Genomic DNA, 19,637 nt, shown 5'->3' with positions numbered 1-19,637 from the left:
ATCACAGACAGCAATTAAATAAATCACTTACCTTTGAAGATCTTCCTCTGTTTGCAATCCCAAGGGTCCAAGCTACACAATGAATGGTACTTTGTTCGATAAAGTCCTTCATTATATCCCAGAAATGTCAATTTAGATGGCGCGTTTGATTCAGTAATTCACTCATTCAACATGCACACAAGTTACCGGTAAAGTTCATCCAAACAAGTCAAACGATGTTTCTAATTAATCCTCAGGTATTCTAATATCTAAATAAACAATAATATTTAAGACGGAGAATAGTGTGTTCAATAGCGAAAATAAATAACGAAGAGCGCACTCTCACACCTTGGAAAAACTACAAATACCTGAAACCCATTCTAAAGACTGTTGACATCTAGTGGAAGCCATAGGAACTGCAATCTGGGTCCTATCTATTTGTATATCCCATAGGCAAGCACTGAAAAAACCTGTGACCTCAAAATAAACATTCCGGATGGAATTTCCTCAGGTTTTCACCTGCCATATCAGTTCTGTTATACTCAGACATTATTTTAACAGTTTTAGAAACTTCACAGTGTTTTCTATCCAATGCTATCAAGTATATGCATATCCTAGCTTCTGGGCAGTTTACTTTGGGCACGCCAGTCATCCGAAATTCAGGACAATAACCAGTATGCTAAGGAAGTTAAATAAAGGTTAAAAAATAAAAAATAAAATAAATACACTACCATTAGTGGTGAAATAAATGAATGAATTCAAAAGATTGGGGTCACTTACAAATGTCCTTGTTCTTGAAAGAAAAGCAATTTTTTTGTCCATTCAAATAATGTCAAATTGATCAGAAATACAGTGTAGACATTGTTAATGTTGTAAATGACTATTGTAGCTGTATTATTAATGATCAATTTGATGTTATTTTAATGGAGAAAAAAAAGTACTTTTCTTTCAAAAACAAGGACATTTCTAAGTGACCCAAAATATTATATGGCATCACAATAACCAATAATGACAAGGGCAAAAACAGGTTTCTAGAAATAACTGAAATATTACATTTACGTAAGTATTCAGACCCTTTACACAATAGTTAGTTGAAGCACCTTTGAGTCTTGTTGGGTATGAAGCTACAAGCTTGAAACACTTGTATTTGGGGAGTTTCTCCCATTCTTCTCTGCAGATCCTCTCAAGCTCTGCCAGGTTGGATGGGGAGCGTCTCTGAAAAGCTATTTTCAGGTCTCTCCAGACATGTTTGATCGGGTTCAAGTCCGGGCTCGGGCTGGGCCACTCAATGACATTCAGAGACTTGTACCGAAGCCACTCCCACGCTGTATTGGCTGTGTGCTTGGGGGGGGGGGGGGGGGGGTGAACCTTCACCCCAGTCTGAGGTCCGGAGCTCTCTCAAGTAGGTTTTCATCAAGGATCTCTCTATACTTTGCTACGTTCATCTGTCCCTTGATCCTGACTAGTCACCCAGTCCCTGCTGCTGAAAAACATCCCTACAGCATGACGCTGTCACCACCATGCTTCACCGTAGGGATGGTGCCAGGTTTGCTCCAGACATGACGCTTGGCATTCAGGCCAAAGAGTTCAATCTTGGTTTCATCAGACCAGAGAATCTTGTTTCTCATGGTCAGAGTCCTTTAGGTGCCTTTTGGCAAACTCCAAGCGGACTGTCATGTGCCTTTTACTGAGGAGTGGCTTCCGTCTGGGCACTCTACAATAAACGCACGATGAGTGGAGTGCTGCAGAGATAGTTGTCCTTCTGGAAGATTCTTTCATCTCCATAGAGGAACTCTGGAGCTCTGTCAGAGTGACCATCGGGTTCTTGGTTACCTCCCTGACCAAGGCCCTTCTCCCCCGATTGCTCAGTTTGGCTGGGCGGCCAGCTCTTCCATTGAAGAATGATTGAGGCCTCTGTGTTCTTGGGGACCTTTAATGCTACAGAAATGTTTTGGTACCGGTCCCCAGATCTGTGCCGACACAATCCTGTCACGGAGCTCTACGGACAAATCCTTCAACCTCATGACTTGGTTTTTACTCTGACATGCACTGTCAACTGTGGGACCTTACATAGACAGGTGTGTGCCTGTCCAAATCATGTCCAATCAATTGATTTCACCACAGGTGGACTCCAATCAAGTTGTAGAAACATCTCAAGGATTATCTCACAGCAAAGGGTCTGAAAACGTACGTAAATAAGCAATTATTATATATATTTTTTTACATTTGCAAGAATTTCTAAAAACCTGTTTTGGCTTTGTCATTATGGGGTATTGTGTGTAGATTGACGAGAAAAAACATGTAATCAATTTTAGAAAAAGGCTGTAACGTACCAAAATGGGAAAAATGGGAAGGGGTCTGACAGTGCCCTCGGAAAGTATTCAAACCCCTTGACTTTTTCCACATTATGTTTTGTTACAGCCTTATTCTAGAATTAAATAAAAAAATATCCTCAGCAATCTACACACAATACCCCATAATGACAAAGCGAAAACAGGTTTAGACATTTTTGCAAATTTATAAAAATTAAAAAAACAGAAAAACAAGACAGACTCAAAATTGAGTTCAGATGCATCCTGTTTCCATTGATCATCCTTGAGATGTTTCTACAACTTGATGTATAAAATATAAAATATACACTACCGTTCAAAAGTTTGGGGTCACTTAGAAATATCCTTGTTTTGAAAGAAAATCACATTGATTGTCCATTAAAATAACATCAAATTGATCAGAAATACAGTGTGGACATTGTTATTGTTGTAAATGACTATTGTAGCTGGAAACGGCAGATATTTTATGGAATATCTACATAGGCGTACAGAGGCCCATTATCAGCAACCATCACTCCTGTGATCCAATGGCATGTTGTGTTAGCTAATCCAAGTTTATCATTTTAAAAGGCTAATTGATCATTAGAAAACCCTTTTGCAATTGTTAGTACAGCTGAAAACTGTGGTGCTCATTAAAGAAGCAATAAAACTGGCCTTTGCAACTCTGCCTAGAAGGCCAGCATCCCGGAGTCGCCTCTTCACTGTTGACGTTGAGACTGGTGTTAAGTGACCCCATACTTTCGAATTGAGCTCAGGTGCATCCTGTTTCCATTGATCATCCTTGAGATGTTTCTACAACTTGATATATAAAATATTAAATATATATGTATCAGATATAAATCATCAGGATGTGGTAGTCTACTGGTTATGTTCATCACTTCTCCAATCGTTGTTGAGATCTGATATTCTGTGCAGCGCAAAACGAGACGTAGGCCTATATCATATTTCTCAAATCCTTTTCAGGCTAAATTCCAGTCGATCACGGAGAGAACAGTAATGTCTAACTACACTGGAAAAAATATATAAACGCAACATGTAAAGTGTTGGTCCCATGTTTCATGAGCTGAAATAAACAAAATCTCAGAAATGTTCCTACACACAAAAAGCTTATTTCTCTCAAATTGTGTGCACAAATATGTTTACATCCCTGTCAGTGAGCATTTCTCCTTTGCCAAGATAATCCATCCACCTGACAGGTGTGGCATATCAAGAAGCCGATTAAACGGCATAATCATTACACAGTCGCACCTTGTGCTGGGTACAATAACAGGACACTTTAAAATGTACAGTTTTGTGACACAACACAACGCCACAGATGTCTCAAGTTTTGAGGGAGCGTGCAATTGGCATGCTGACTGCAGGAATGTCGACCAGAGATGTTTCCAGGGAATTGAATGTTAACTTCTGTAGGATAGGGGGCAGCATTCGGAATTTTGGATGAAAAGCGTGCCCAAGTTAAACTGCCTGCTACTCAGGCCCAGAAGCTAAGATATGATATCATTAGTAGATTTGGATAGGAAACACTCTGAAGTTTCTAAAACTGTTTGAATCATGTGTGTGAGTATAACAGAACTTATTTGTCAGACAAAACTCCAAAGACAAACCATTCAGAATTTTCATTTTTGAGGTCACTCTCTTTTCAATGAGTTTTCATTGGGAATCCAGATTTCTAAGCGACTTTCTTGCAGTTCCTATCGCTTCCACTGGATGTCAACAGTCTTTCGAAATTGGTTGAGGTTTTTCCTTTGAGAAATGAAGAAGTAGCACTGTTCAGAATGAGGCTAGAGGGAAGTGTAATCTTTGTTAGAGGAGCTTAACCTGAAAGCTCGCTACACATTGTTTTCCTCCGGTATTGAACACAGTATATCCCGTCTTAAATTTGATCGATTATTTACGTTAAAAAATACCTAAAGTTGTATTAGGAAAGTAGTTTGAAATGTTTGGACAAAGCTTACAGGTAACTTTTGTAGTCATGTTGCGCGAGTTGGAACCGGTGTTTTTCTGGATCAAACGCGCCAAATAAATGGACATTTTGGATATATATCGACGGAATTAATCGAACAAAAGGACCATTTGTGATGTTTATGGAACATATTGGAGTGCCAACAGAAGACGCTCGTTAAAGGTAAGGCATGAATTATATCTTTATTTCTGCGTTTTGTGTCACACATGGAGGGCTGAAATATGATGGTCTGCATTTGTTTGCTGGGGTGCTATCCTCATATAATAGCATCGTTTGCTTTCGCCGTAAAGCCTTTTTGAAATCTGACACGTTGGCTGGATTCACAACAAGTGTAGCTTTAATTTGGTATATTGCATGTGTGATTTCATGAAAGTTTAATTTTTATAGTAATTTATTTGAATTTGGCGCTCTGCATTTTCACTAGATATTGGCCAGTTGGGACGCTAGCGTCCCACATATCCTAGAGAGGTTAATTCCTCTACCATAAGCTGCCTCCAACGTCGTATTAGAGTATTTGGCAGTACGTCCAACCGGCCTCACAATTGTAGACCACGTGTAATAACGTCAGCCCAGAACCTGAGGTGGGTCTGGCTGCCAAGTGGGTGGGCCTATGCCTTTCAAGGCCCACCCATGGCTGCACACCTGCCCAGTCATGTGAAACCTACAGGTTAGGGCCTAATTCATTTCAATTGACTGATGTCCTTATTATATATATATATATATTATAAATTACATTTAACCTTTATTTAACGAGGCAAGTCAGTTAAGAACAAATCTTACTAACAATGACGGCCTACCGGGTAACAGTGGGTTAACTGCATTGTTCAGGGGCAGAAAGACAGATTTTTACCTTGTCAGCTCAGGGATTCGATCTAGCAACCTTTCGGTTACTGGCCCAACGCTCTATCAACTAGGCTACCTGCCGCCCCTTATATGAACTGTAACTCAGAAAAATCGTTGAAATTGTTACATGTTGTGTTTATATTTATGTACAATAAACATACAAGAAGCTGGTGATGAGCTACAAAAGGAAGTAAATATCCCTATTAGACTGAAAGATGATGGAATTTCATCAAACTTATGAGCTCCCGAGTGGCACAGCGATTTTCATAAAATCAGCCAAACATGTTTTCTCGTTTCTGCATCACCAAATGTTGTGTAGCAAAAGAGTAGGCTAGATGGGCATCAATCACTAGTTCGGTGCAGCAGACTGCAGGGGTGTAGTGCTGCAAGAGCGATGAGCCGCCACAATGGTGTTTGTTGAGTAAAGGTAGATCAATGTCTTGGACGATCACCTAATGATTAATTAGTAGTCCACATAACCAAATATTATAGCATAACATTACTGTTACAACAAAAACAACACCTAATTTCTTACGAGATTTTAGAATGGTTTGCTGAATCGTCTCAAACTCAACAGCGCGCCATTAGGCAGAATGTGCTTTGATTAAAACAAAATACAGGAAGTCTATATAATTTAACACCATCTGCTCTAATTTGCTAACCAAACAGTAATTCAAGACGATTTAAATGCATATTCCCATGAAATTGATTGAGATTGAACGATTGGCATGCAGAAACAGCTTGGTCATTTCACTGGTAAAACGCGAAGAATTATAATTCAATATTGACAGTGATGATGCCACGGCCTATGTTGAAATGAGGTATGCCTAACTTGGTGATTGAGGGTATTAAACATTTTCAACGTTCTTGAGACAATGTGTGGGCAAAGGCAGGCGTACAAGTTTTACAAAGTTTTGCCTCGCAGTGAAGTCTTGAGGTTTTCAGGGATGTGTGAGGTCAGAATTACAGAATTCAACCTAGCAATAGACTGGTCATAACTTATGGAGGTCTAATTTATGAAGATAACTTATAGAGAGAACCTGCTCTTACCATGACTAACAGTTGTTCTAATCTTCTCCTCCTCTTCTTCTTCTTCATCTTTAATGTTGACATTCAGCTCCAGTGTTTGACTGCAGTCCTCCAGCTTCACTGATGCCATCTCTGGATCCTGCAGTGCAAACTGGGCTCCACTGTCACAATCAGGACCCAGTGACTGTAGGTTTCTACTCAGTGTGGAAGGAGAGAGGTAGGCTGGGTTTGTCCTCACTGTTGATGTTACCGGCCTCAGACTTAATCTGAGTCGGCCTGTAGTAATAAAGACAAATGGACACAAAAGTTATTTTCTTGACAGTTCTGACACTTTATTCTGTAAAAATAGTTTCTCTTTTTTCTTGTTCAATTATCTAATTTCAGTCGATCTGGTAGCTCAACATTGATAAAACATTCATTCACAGACACAAAGTACACATTTTAAATTGCACAACATAAGTGCACTTAATCTATAGTAGATTTCCTAAATTCACATAAATGCATAAAAAAACATTTAGTACAAGATTGCAGTATGTTGTAGGCAGGACTATGTACTATTTTCCTGAATAACCTTGTCTTCACTGTATTATTTCACTCACAAAAAACAATTGTATTTCCCGTTCACACCATAGTAAGAATTATCAGGGGTCGTACAGTGGCAAGTCAAATTCAAGGACTTTCAAGTACTTTTTCAAGCGCTAATATTTATTTACTTTAAGCCCCGTGTGAAAACCCTGAAATGGTATATTAGTACACATGTAAAGGACTGATAATCATTACATTCAGCTTCAAAACTGTAGAGCAACTGAAATGTTCTCTCTCTGATGAGGCACTACCTGCACTGAAGTCCGTTGATGCAGACCTCCTATGGTATCATGGCGGTCCGCAAACAAATGTTTAAGGTCCATGTCTGTCTAATTCTGTACTAAGAAAATAAACCAAGAAGTCCCTCTTAACTTCTACCACACCCTCCCCTTCCCCAAAAACCCTCCCACACCCCCAATAAACTGTATCAATAGATCCATTTCTGTGTTTGCAAACATTGGGGTCTATATCATGCTGAGGCAATCCACCCCCAGGTTATCCAGCTTATCAAAAACCATACTGACAGTAACATCTGTTACCACCAACAACTCTGCTGGAGTTTACAAGATAACTTTCAACCTGGTATTTCTGCTTTACACAATCCAAGTGTTGATAACCTTACCAATGAAAGCTATGAAGTACATATTATTCAATATTAAAGTATCCTTTGTCACAGTGCATTTATGGTTGCAAGATTTCTGAATAGGCCTCGAAACCATGTCAGGACTAGTAGAAAGACCAGTTCTGACAGTAGGTCCTCTCACTACAGAACCAGCCATGGAAGCTCCATCAGTCTGACAGTAGGTCCTCTTACTACAAGACCAGCCATGGAAGCTCCATCAGTCTGACAGTAGGTCCTCTTACTACAGGACCAACCATGGAAGCTCCATCAGTCTGACAGTAGGTCCTCTTACTACAAGACCAGCCATGGAAGCTCCATCAGTCTGACAGTAGGTCCTCTCACTACAGAACCAGCCATGGAAGCTCCATCAGTCTGACAGTAGGTCCTCTTACTACAAGACCAGCCATGGAAGCTCCATCAGTCTGACAGTAGGTCCTCTTACTACAGGACCAACCATGGAAGCTCCATCAGTCTGACAGTAGGTCCTCTTACTACAAGACCAGCCATGGAAGCTCCATCAGTCTGACAGTAGGTCCTCTTACTACAGGACCAACCATGGAAGCTCCATCAGTCTGACAGTAGGTCCTCTTACTACAAGACCAGCCATGGAAGCTCCATCAGTCTGACAGTAGGTCCTCTTACTACAAGACCAGCCATGGAAGCTCCATCAGTCTGACAGTAGGTCCTCTTACTACAAGACCAGCCATGGAAGCTCCATCAGTCTGACAGTAGGTCCTCTTACTACGGGACCAGCCATGGAAGCTCCATCAGTCTGACAGTAGGTCCTCTTACTACAAGACCAGCCATGGAAGCTCCATCAGTCTGACAGTAGGTCCTCATACTACGGGACCAGCCATGGAAGCTCCATCAGTCTGACAGTAGGTCCTCTTACTACGAGACCAGCCATGGAAGCTCCATTAGTCTGACAGTAGTTTCACCAGTCTGTCTTACAGCATCTGCATATGATACATCATGACGGATTCTATATCTCTGAGCATCTCTCTGCACCTGGCATCCACCAAATGCTGCTCTGTGTGTCCTCCACACAATTGCAACACTTAACCGTCACATTGCTCCAACATTCACCGTAATCATGTTCCCAACCACTCTTGGCACATCTTTTCACTCAACAGCTACATGTCCCATTCTTTGGCTTTTAAAAACACTGTGATGATTCACCGTTGCTGCTCCAGTTTCAACTGTTCTGCTATGGAACCCTGACCTGTTCACCGGACGTGCTACCCGTCCCAGACCTGCTGTTTTCAACTCTCTAGAGACAGCAGGAGCGGTAGAGATATTCTGAATGATTGGCTATGAAAAGCCAACTGACATTTACTCCTGAGGTGCTGAACTGTTGCACCCTCAACAACCACTGTGATTATTATTATTTGACCCTGCGGGTCATCTATGAACTAGAGGTCGACCGATTAATCGGAATGGCCGATTAATTAGGGCCGATTTCAAGTTTTCATAACAATCGGAAATCGGTATTTTTGGGCGCCGATAAAATAAAAGTCAGTTAAGAACACATTCGTATTTTCAATGACGGCCTAGGAACGGTGGGTTAACTGCCTTTTCAGGGGCAGAACGACAGATTTTCACCTTGTCAGCTCGGGGGATCCAATCTTGCAACCTTACAGTTAACTAGTCGAACGCAATAACGACCTGCCTCTCTCTCGTTGCACTCCACAAGGAGACTGCCTGTTACACGAATGCAGTAAGCCAAGGTAAGTTGCTAGCTAGGATTAAATTTATCTTATAAAAAACAATCAATCATAATCACTAGTTAACTACACATGGTTGATGATATTACTAGATATTATCTCGCGTGTCCTGCGTTGCATATAATCTGATTGAGCATACAAGTATCTAAGTATCTGACTGAGCGGTGGTAGGCAGAAGCAGGCGCGTAAACATTTATTCAAACAGCACTTTCGTGCGTCAAGCATTGCGCTGTTTATGACTTCAAGCCTATCAACTCCCGAGATGAGGCTGGTGTAACCGAAGTGAAATGGCTAGCTAGTTAGCGCGCGCTAATAGCGTTTTAAACGTCACTCGCTCTGAGCCTTCTAGAAGTTGTTTCCCTTGCTCTGCATGGGTAACGCTGCTTCGGTGATGGCTGTTGTCGTTCTGTTGCTGGTTTGAGCCCAGGGAGGAGCGAGGAGGGATGGAAGCTATACTGTTACACTGGCAATACTAAAGTGCCTATAAGAACATCCAATAGTCAAAGGTTAATGAAATACAAATGGTGGAGGGAAATAGTCCTATAATTCCTATAATAACTACAACCTAAAACTTCTTACCTGGGAATATTGAAGACTCTTGTTAAAAGGAACCACCAGCTTTCATATGTTCTCATGTTCTGAGCAAGGAACTGAAACGTTAGCTTTCTTACATAGCACATATTGCACTTTTACTTTCTTCTCCAACACTTTGTATTTGCATTATTTAAACCAAATTGAACATGTTTCATTATTTACTTGAGGCTAAATTGATTTTATTGATGTATTATATTAAGTTAAAATAAGTGTTCATTCAGTATTGTTGTAATTGTCATTATTACAAATACATTTTCTAAAAATCGGCCGATTAATCGGTATCGGCGTTGAAAAATAATTATCGGTTGACCTCTACTATGAACACTTGAACATCTTGGCCATGTTCTGTTATAATCTCCACCCAGCACAGCCAGAAGAGGAGTGGCCACCCCTCATAGCCTGGTTCCTCCCTAGGTTTCTTCCTAGGTTCTGGCATTCTTCGGGAGTTTTTCCCGAGCCACTGTGCTTCTACACCTGCATTGCTTGCTGTTTGGGGTTTTAGGCTGGGTTTCTGTACAGCACTTTGTGACATCAGCTGATGAAAGAAGGGCTTTATAAATACATTAGAGTGATTCATTGATGAGGCTGTGTTAAAATCTCTGACATTGAAGCTAAGGAATCCTATTCTGTACTTTTCCAGACAAAACCTTCTCAAACCTCAACAGCACTGATAAGCTTTCACTTCTTTAACCCTCTTTCCTACTGATCAACCTTTAGGCTTCAACCACTGTCTCCTTCACATGTTCTTTAACAATATCATCCATGGACATAGATATTTGGGCCTCAGAGATTACTCCCTTCAATTTAGCATAAGCTCCAGGCTCATGGCTTCTGAGCGTCATCCCATTATGATTTTCCAATTGAAGAATCTTCCCTTGCTGAACCTGACTAGCACACGATATTAACAATCTACCATTTTAAATGTTTTATTTCACCTTTATTTAACCAGGTAGGCTAGTTCAGAAAAAGTTCTCATTTACAAAGATGCAGCCCAGTTCAATTTCCTCTCCTTTTATGGCCTTGGTTAATCAGATAGGGTGTAAATGAGGCCCTGTGGTCTCCTCAAACACCATCCCAACTTTCCACTGACACATTATTACTCTAGCTCACTACCTTGGGCCTCTTTAGTTTCTATACTACATACACCTCTGCTTCCAGTACTATTATCTCTGTTCTTCCTATGTCTTTACACTACAGACCATTCACATACTAAGCCCTCATCCTCCCGCACCCTATAATCATCACAACTGTCCCCCACATTGATCGCATTCGAGCACAGCTGTTGCTTCTCAAACTCCCTCCATTTCCATTGTTTCAGGGGTGTAAAACTCATCCCATTGACGGCCGAGCCTCATAGGTTTTCGTTTCTTCATTTAAATTAAAACCTAGACAATCAGAGGAGGGGATTTACTTTCTAATTAGTGACCTTAATTCATTAATCAAGTACAAGGGTGGAGCGAAAACCCGCAGACACTTGGTCCTCCATGGAATGAGTATGACACGTGCTCCGATTCATCCACATTAATCGACGCCATTCCATGCAGTTGGCCTCTCTCTCCAAATGGTAAAGGAAAACTTTAGTTAGCCTCCCTCTATTTTGACACTCCACCACACAGCCTCGTGTCGCCATTTCACCACGAGCAAACTCCTAGAAAGATGACCGAAACCGTTGATGCCGCCATTTGACTAGCCTCCTCCGAACCATCCTGATATCGCGAACTTACATTAACGAAACAGTGTACGTAAACTCGCGAGATCAGGATGGTTCGGACGAGGCTATTTACCAGCTCATAAACAACATGTTACACAAATCCAAGAACATGTAAAAACGAACTCAAATAAGTGGAATCTTTATGAAATTACTTTGACGAAATTATGTACATACACTCAGACAAACCCGAAGTCTACCTAAGTGACTTGTAAAATCGTTTTAATCAAGATCTTCACTCACTCGGTTTGACCCCAAAATAACACATACAATTAAAACCTTTACCAAACGTGATAATACCTTGACGAATTTGTTACATATCATATTATATATTATTTCGACATTAGAAAGTTTAAACATGCTATTACATACCTACAATAATACAGTTGAAACGGACACAACCACTATCGACATAACACAGTTCTGTCGTTTTCTACCCGGAACTTCCTGTTCCCCTCTACGACAATGCAACAGCATCATCTTCTTCTCTGGTATACTGACATTTACACAAATATAACGTGTCTACCGCCACCTACTGTACGGTTAGTAAACTGTAGAAAGAAATACATGTCCATTGCGGAAGCAACGACATCAAAACAAAATACAAAAATAAAAACATCCCACTCCTTCAGTCACAGTTCTCTTCAAATCATATCCCTACACAGTCTCATGGGCCTCGTAGGAAGGAACATCTTCGGTCACAGTCCTATTCAAATCACATCCCTACACAGTCTCATGGGCCTCGTAGGCAGGAACATCTTCAGTCAGTATTCCCTGCAATCAGTGGTGTAAAGTACTTAACTACAAATATTTTAAGTACTGCATAAGTCGGTTTTGGGGGTATCTGTACTTTACTTTAATAATGTACTTTCTTACTCCATACATTTTCCCTGACACCCAAAAGTACTTGTTACATTTGAATGATTAGCAGGACAGGAAAATTGTTCAGTTCACGCATCCCTACTGCATCTGATCTGGCGGACTCACTAAACACAAATACTTTGTTCGTAAAATATGGGTGTGATCTTAAATTCAATCTGGAATGCCAGAGTGCGCTTGGGCGTTCGTAAATTCAGAGCGTTGTCAGATTGTCAGTTCGTATCAGAGCGTTCAGAGCCACACTGGACGCTCTGGCGGAGGAGTAGGGTTGATTCAAGCGTTCTGACCTCACAACGGCAGTCAAGCATCCAAGCTAACTGGTTAACATTGGCTAGCTTGCTAGCTACTTCCAGTACAAATGAGAGAACTCTGACCATTTCACTCGCCTTAGCAGAGCTGGTTAGGCTGTGTTCATGTTATCCAGAGCATTGGTGACTTTAACTGAGCTACAGACAATAATTTATTTACGCTTTTTCTGCTGACGTTTACTGACACCGGCCGTATTCAAGGGGTGTTGAGCGTTCGTTTTTCATCAATTATTCTTCCCTCTGGCAGCCTCAGACCAGAGTGCTCTGAAGTCGGAGTAAATGGCCAGAGCGAATTTAGAAACGCACCTTGAGTGTTGGAGTGTGCCCCTGACTATCCCTACATTTAAACTACAAGAAAATCATTTGGTTAATATACACTGCTCAAAAAAATAAAGGGAACACTTAAACAACACAATGTAACTCCAAGTCAATCACACTTCTGTGAAATCAAACTGTCCACTTAGGAAGCAACACTGATTGACAATAAATGTCACATGCTGTTGTGCAAATGGAATAGACAACAGGTGGAAATTATAGGCAAGTAGCAAGACACCCCCAATAAAGGAGTGGTTCTGCAGGTGGTGACCACAGACCACTTCTCAGTTCCTATGCTTCCTGGCTGATGTTTTGGTCACTTTTGAATGCTGGCGGTGCTTTCACTCTCGTGGTAGCATGAGACGGAGTCTACAACCCACACAAGTGGCTCAGGTAGTGCAGCTCATCCAGGATGGCACATCAATGCGAGCTGTGGCAAGAAGGTTTGCTGTGTCTGTCAGCGTAGTGTCCAGAGCATGGAGGCGCTACCAGGAGACAGGCCAGTACATCAGGAGACGTGGAGGAGGCCGTAGGAGGGCAACAATCCAGCAGCAGGACCGCTATCACCGCCTTTGTGCAAGGAGGAGCACTGCCAGAGCCCTGCAAAATGACCTCCAGCAGGCCACAAATGTGCATGTGTCTGCTCAAACGGTCAGAAACAGACTCCATGAGGGTGGTATGAGGGCCCGACGTCCACAGGTGGGGGTTGTGCTTACAGCCCAACACCGTGCAGGACGTTTGGCATTTGCCAGAGAACACTAAGATTGGCAAATTCGCCACTGGCGCCCTGTGCTCTTCACAAATGAAAGCAGGTTCACACTGAGCACATGTGACAGACGTGACAGAGTCTGGAGACGCCGTGCAGAACATTCTGCTGCCTGCAACATCCTCCAGCATGACCGGTTTGGCGGTGGGTCAGTCATGGTGTGGGGTGGCATTTCTTTGGGGGGCCGCACAGCCCTCCATGTGCTCGCCAGAGGTAGACTGACTGCCATTAGGTACCGAGATGAGATCCTCAGACCCCTTGTGAGACCATATGCTGGTGTGGTTGGCCCTGGGTTCCTCCTAATGCAAGACAATGCTAGACCTCATGTGGCTGGAGTGTGTCAGCAGTTCCTGCAAGAGGAAGGCATTGATGCTATGGACTGGCCCGCCCGTTCCCCAGACCTGAATCCAATTGAGCACATCTGGGACATCATGTCTCGCTCCATCCACCAACGCCACGTTGCACCACAGACTGTCCAGGAGTTGGCGGATGCTTTAGTCCAGGTCTGGGAGGAGATCCCTCAGGAGACCATCTGTCACCTCATCAGGAGCATGCCCAGGCGTTGTAGGGAGGTCATACAGGCACGTGGAGGCCACACACACCACTGAGACTCATTTTGACTTGTTTTAAGGACATTACATCAAAGTAAAAAGTAAATCAAAAATGTGTGGATCAGCCTGTAGTGTGGTTTTCCACTTTAATTTTGAGTGTGACTCCAATTTTGAGTGTGACTCCAAATCCAGACCTCCATGGGTTGATACATTTGATTTCCATTGATAATTTTTGTGTGATTTTGTTGTCAGCACATTCAACTATGTAAAGAAAAAAGTTTTTAATAAGAATATTTCATTCATTCAGATCAAGGATGTGTTATTTTAGTGTTCCCTTTATTTTTTTGAGCAGTGTATAATGAATTTGAAATGATTTATACATTTACTTTTGATACTTAAGTATATCTTAGCAATTACATGTACTTTTGATACTTATGTATATGTCAAACCAAATACTTTTAGACTTTTACTCAAGTAGTATTTTACTGGGTGGCTTTCACTTTTACCTTGATAGGAAAGAAATGAAAATAGACCAAATGATTAGGGTGAGGCACATGGGCTACTAACATCTTACTACACAACATACACTTAGTATTACTTTCTTAGCTACAGTATACACATCTCCCTGGCATGTTACATCCTTTATGCAGCAGCAGACAAGACATTTTTGGACTCACCTTGTTGTGTTGTGCTCACTTAAACAGGAAGGTGGCACGGCAGTCCTTCGTGGGCATATTTTGTCATCAAACTGTGTCATCAAAGTCTGGCATTCTCTGGATTTATGGTGCTTTCAAGACAACTGGGAACTCGAAGGGGGAAAAAAATGGAATCATGATGACGTCAGTGATCTTCAGGTAGTAGCTGTAGAAAGAGGCCCGAGTTCCCAATTTACAATTCCGAGTTGGATGAAAGTTCAAAATGCAGATGAGCACCGATACGTTTTATCTATAATTTCTCAATATTTCTCTTCATATGACAAAGATTAAAAAGGATTTGCCAGTAGATTGTCGACTTCATTCATGATGATGACTGCTAGCTCAGATTTTGACAGTATGATTTTGACATGATCAGTCCAATCAAAGCGACTGTAGATATAACATGATTTGACGTTATTTTATCTGTGGACAATGACCTTGAGCCTTCTTGGATGGGCACTTCTAATGTAACTATGGCAGCACCCAAGGGGCTTGAATTTTCAAGTTCTACCCTTAGGCTTGGCAGTGTTGTATTGTCCCCATGAATGACAGAACACTGAGCCAATCACGGCACAACGCTCCTTATTTTCTGCTGGCTTGCCCCATCTCAACAGAAAGCACTGAGCTAGGCTGAAAGACCTGCATTTTGGAGCTGCCTTACTCAACAAAACAAAAAAGAGACCATGTTTGTATGCGGCTTAATTAATAACTCAATTATATATATATGTTGTTTTTTTACATTGTTTGCAAACAGATCATTTTTTTCACACTTTTTTAGCGCTAAAACTGTGGGGCTCAAAACAGGTGGCTCACCTGCCCTGAATGATGGGTCGCCACTGAACTTATCTAGAACACTGCAGTCCATCTGGGTGTTTAACCTTCCCAAGTTCCCCCATGTCACCCTGCTCCTCCGTACATTCCACTGGCTTCCAGTCGAAGCTCACATCCACTACAAGACAATGGTGTTTACTTACGGTGCAGCAAGAGGAACTGCCCCATCTCTACCTTCAGGCTATGCTAAAACCCTGTATCCCAATCCGAGCACTCAGTTCTGCCACCTCTGGTCTCATGGCCGTCCCACTGATACAGGAGGTCAAGCTCCCTCTCAGCCCAGTCTAAGCACTTCTCTGTCCTGGCACCCTAATGGTGGCACCAGCTTCCCTCTGATGCTAGGACAGCAGAGTCCCTGCCCATCTGCCCGAAAAGGTCTGAAACCCTACGTCTTTAAAGAGTATCCCTCCAAAACACAAATAATACTAATACAAATAATAATAATAATGTGACACTGACTAATTGAGGAGAAATGTATTCACTGTGATATGTGGTTGTCTCACCTGGCTATCTTAAGATGAATGTACTTAATGTGCTGGTGACATCACAGGGTCAGAGAGAACTCCTGACTGTAGTCATACAAAAACACTCCAGGCACTCAGCCCATAAGAACCATTCATACTGTCAGATCTAATATGAAGAACTGAATACAACCATAAGAACCATTCATACTGTCAGATTTAATATGAAGAACTGAATTCAACCATAAGAACCAATCATACTGTCAGATCTAATATGAAGAACTGAATACAACCATAAGAACCATTCATACTGTCAGATCTAATATGAAGAACTGAATACAACCATAAGAACCATTCATACTGTCAGATCTAATATGAAGAACTGAATACTAAAGAGAAGAAGAGGTTGACCAGTACATATTCATGTAACTTTATTTTTCATTGGCAGATCAATAAAGTTTGCTTCAATGCAGTTATCCAAACACATTCATGATCAGTAATTAAAATAACTAATCTAGTTTTAAAGACAATTAATAAACACATGTATTCATTTCATAAACTGTGTATCATTAAATAAAGTTGTAAAACAATCCCCCCCAAACTAGTGATGAAAAGTGATCATCACACCATCTCTATCTGATACATGTTAGGGGTGGAAGGTAGCCTTGTGGTTAGAGCATTGGGCCAGTAACCAAAAGGTTGCTAGATCGAATCCCCGAGCTGACAAGGTAAAAATCTGTTGTTCTGACTCTGAACAAGGCAGTTAATCCACTGTTCCTAGGCCAACATTGTAAGTAAGAATTGGTTCTTAACTGACTTGCCAAGTTCAATAAAGTTTAAAAAAAAAAGTGTCTACTGGCTCATTCCCACAGAATACTGCAGAGGGACAACCTGGTCTCAGAGCAAAATGTATTATATGTTACAAAAATAGCCGTGCCATTCCATTTAGTACATTATATTGGCCTACCAAAAGAAGTTGAACTAAAAAATAAACTAAACATGTCAAGTGTTGGTTTCATGAGATGAAGTAAATATTCCAGAAATGTTCCATCTGCACAAAAATGTTATTTCTCTCAAATGTTGTTAACAAATTTGTTTATATCAAGAAGCTGGTTACACAGGTGCACCTTGTGCTGGGGGACAATAAAAGGCCACACAACACAATGTCACAGATGTCTCAAGTTTAGGGAATGTGCAATTCTCATGCTGACTGCAGGAATGTCCACCAGAGCTGTTGCCAGAGAACTCAATATTTATATCTCTACCATAAGCCACCTCTAACGTCCTTTTAGAGAATTTGGCAGTACATCCAACCGGCCTCACAACTGCAGATCACATGTAACCACGGCAGCCCAGGACCTCCTGTCTGAGGGGGGCTGAGTAGAATTTTTCTGTCTGTAATAAAGACCTTTTGTGGGGAAAAACTCATGCTGATTGGCTGGGCCTGGCTCCCAAGTGGGCCTATGCCCTCCAAAGTCCCACCCAAGCCTGAGCCCCTGCCCAGTCATGTGAAATCCATAGATTAGGGCCTCATTTATTTCAATTGACTAATTTCCTTATACGAACTGTAAATCTTTGAAATTGTTGCGTTTAGATTGTTATTCAGTATAATACGACGTATCGTATGAATTACAATTCAAATGTTATTTTACGCATTGATATTCATACAATATGTTACGAATTCCAATTTGTTCTTGCTAACTTTAGCTAGGTTAGGGGTGAGGGGTTTAACTTCTTGTGGCTGCAGGGGCAGTATTGAGTAGCTTGGATGAAAGGTGCACAGAGGTGCCCAGAGTAAACGGCCTGCTCCTCAGTCATAGTTTCTAATATATGCATAGTATTAGTAGTATTGGATAGAAAACACTCTGAAGTTTCTAAAACTGTTTGAATTATGTCTGTGAGTATAACAGAACTCATATGGCAGGCAAAAACCAGAGAAAAAATCCAAACAGGAAGTGGAAATTATTAGGCTGGTCGATTTTCAACCAAGATCCCATTGAAATCACAGCGAGATATGAATGAGTTTTCACTTCCTACGGCTTCCACTAGATGTCAACCGTCTGTAGAACTTTGTCTGATGCCTCTACTGTGAAGGGGGGTCGAATGAGAGCGGAATTAGTCAGGTCTGCCACGACCTGACCATTCTTTGACCATGCGCGTGCGTTCACATAAAAGAGGGAGCTCTGATCCATCGCTCATCTGAAGTCAATGTAATTCTCCAGTTGGAACGTTATTCAAGATTTATGTTAACAACATTCTAAAGATTGATTCAATACATCGTTTGACATGTTTCTACTGACTGTTACGGAACTTTTGGACATTTCGTCAGCTTTTAGGGAACGCGCTTCGTGACTTTGGAATTGTTTACCAAACGCGCTAACAAAAGTAGCTAATTGGACATAAATAACGGACATTATCGAACAAATCAAGTATTTATTGTGGACCTGCGATTCCTGGGAGTGCATTCTGATGAAGATCATCAAAGGTAAGGGAACATTTATCATGTAATTTATGGTTTCTGTTGACTCCAACATGGTGGCTAATTTGACTATTGTTCTGAGCGCCGTCTCAGATTATTGCATGGTTTGCTTTTTCCGTAAAGTAAAAAAAAAATCGTACACAGCAGTTGCTTTAAGGAGAGATATATCTATAATTCCATGTGTATAACTTGTATAATCATCTACATTTATGATGAGTATTTCTGTTGAATCGATGTGGCTATGCAAAATCACTGGATGTTTTTGGAACTAGTGAATGTAACGCGCCAATGTAAACTCAGATTTTTTTATATAAATATGAACTTTATCAAACAAAACATACATGTATTGTGTAACATGAAGTCCTATGAGTGTCATCTGATGAAGATCATCAAAGGTTAGTGATTCATTTTATCTCTATTTGTGCTTTTTGTGACTCCTATCTTTGGCTGGAAAAATGGCTGTGCTTATTGTGGTTTGGTGTGACCTAACATAATCGTTTGTGGTGCTTTCGCTGAAAAGCATATTTAAAAATCGGACAATTTGGTGGAATTAACAACAAGATTACATTTTAAATGGTATAAGACATGTATGTCTGAGGAATTTGAATTATTAGATTTGTTTTTTTGAATTTGGCGCCCTGCACTTTCACAGGCTGTTGTCATATCGATCCCGTTACCGGGATTGCAGCCCTAAGAAGTTTGAAGGTAGAGTTAGATGGGTTTAGGGAAAAGATTAGCGAACATGCTAACATAGCTAAAAAGTAGTTACAAAGTTGCTATGAGCTAAAATGCTAAAGTCCTCCTTGATAAGATTCAAACACGCAGCTTTTGGTTAGACGTTTGACTTACACGCCCACCCCTCCACAGAGCAGGAGTAAGGCTTCTCCCGTGTGTATACATTGGTGTGTTAAGTTGCTATGGTGAGAGAAACTCACCCAAAAGTCAGAGCAGACGTAAGCAGGCTTCTCTCATGCG

This window comes from Salvelinus namaycush, chromosome 40 (genome assembly GCF_016432855.1).
Source record: "Salvelinus namaycush isolate Seneca chromosome 40, SaNama_1.0, whole genome shotgun sequence".
NCBI lineage: Eukaryota > Metazoa > Chordata > Actinopteri > Salmoniformes > Salmonidae > Salvelinus > Salvelinus namaycush.
This window is presented reverse-complemented; position numbering follows the sequence as displayed.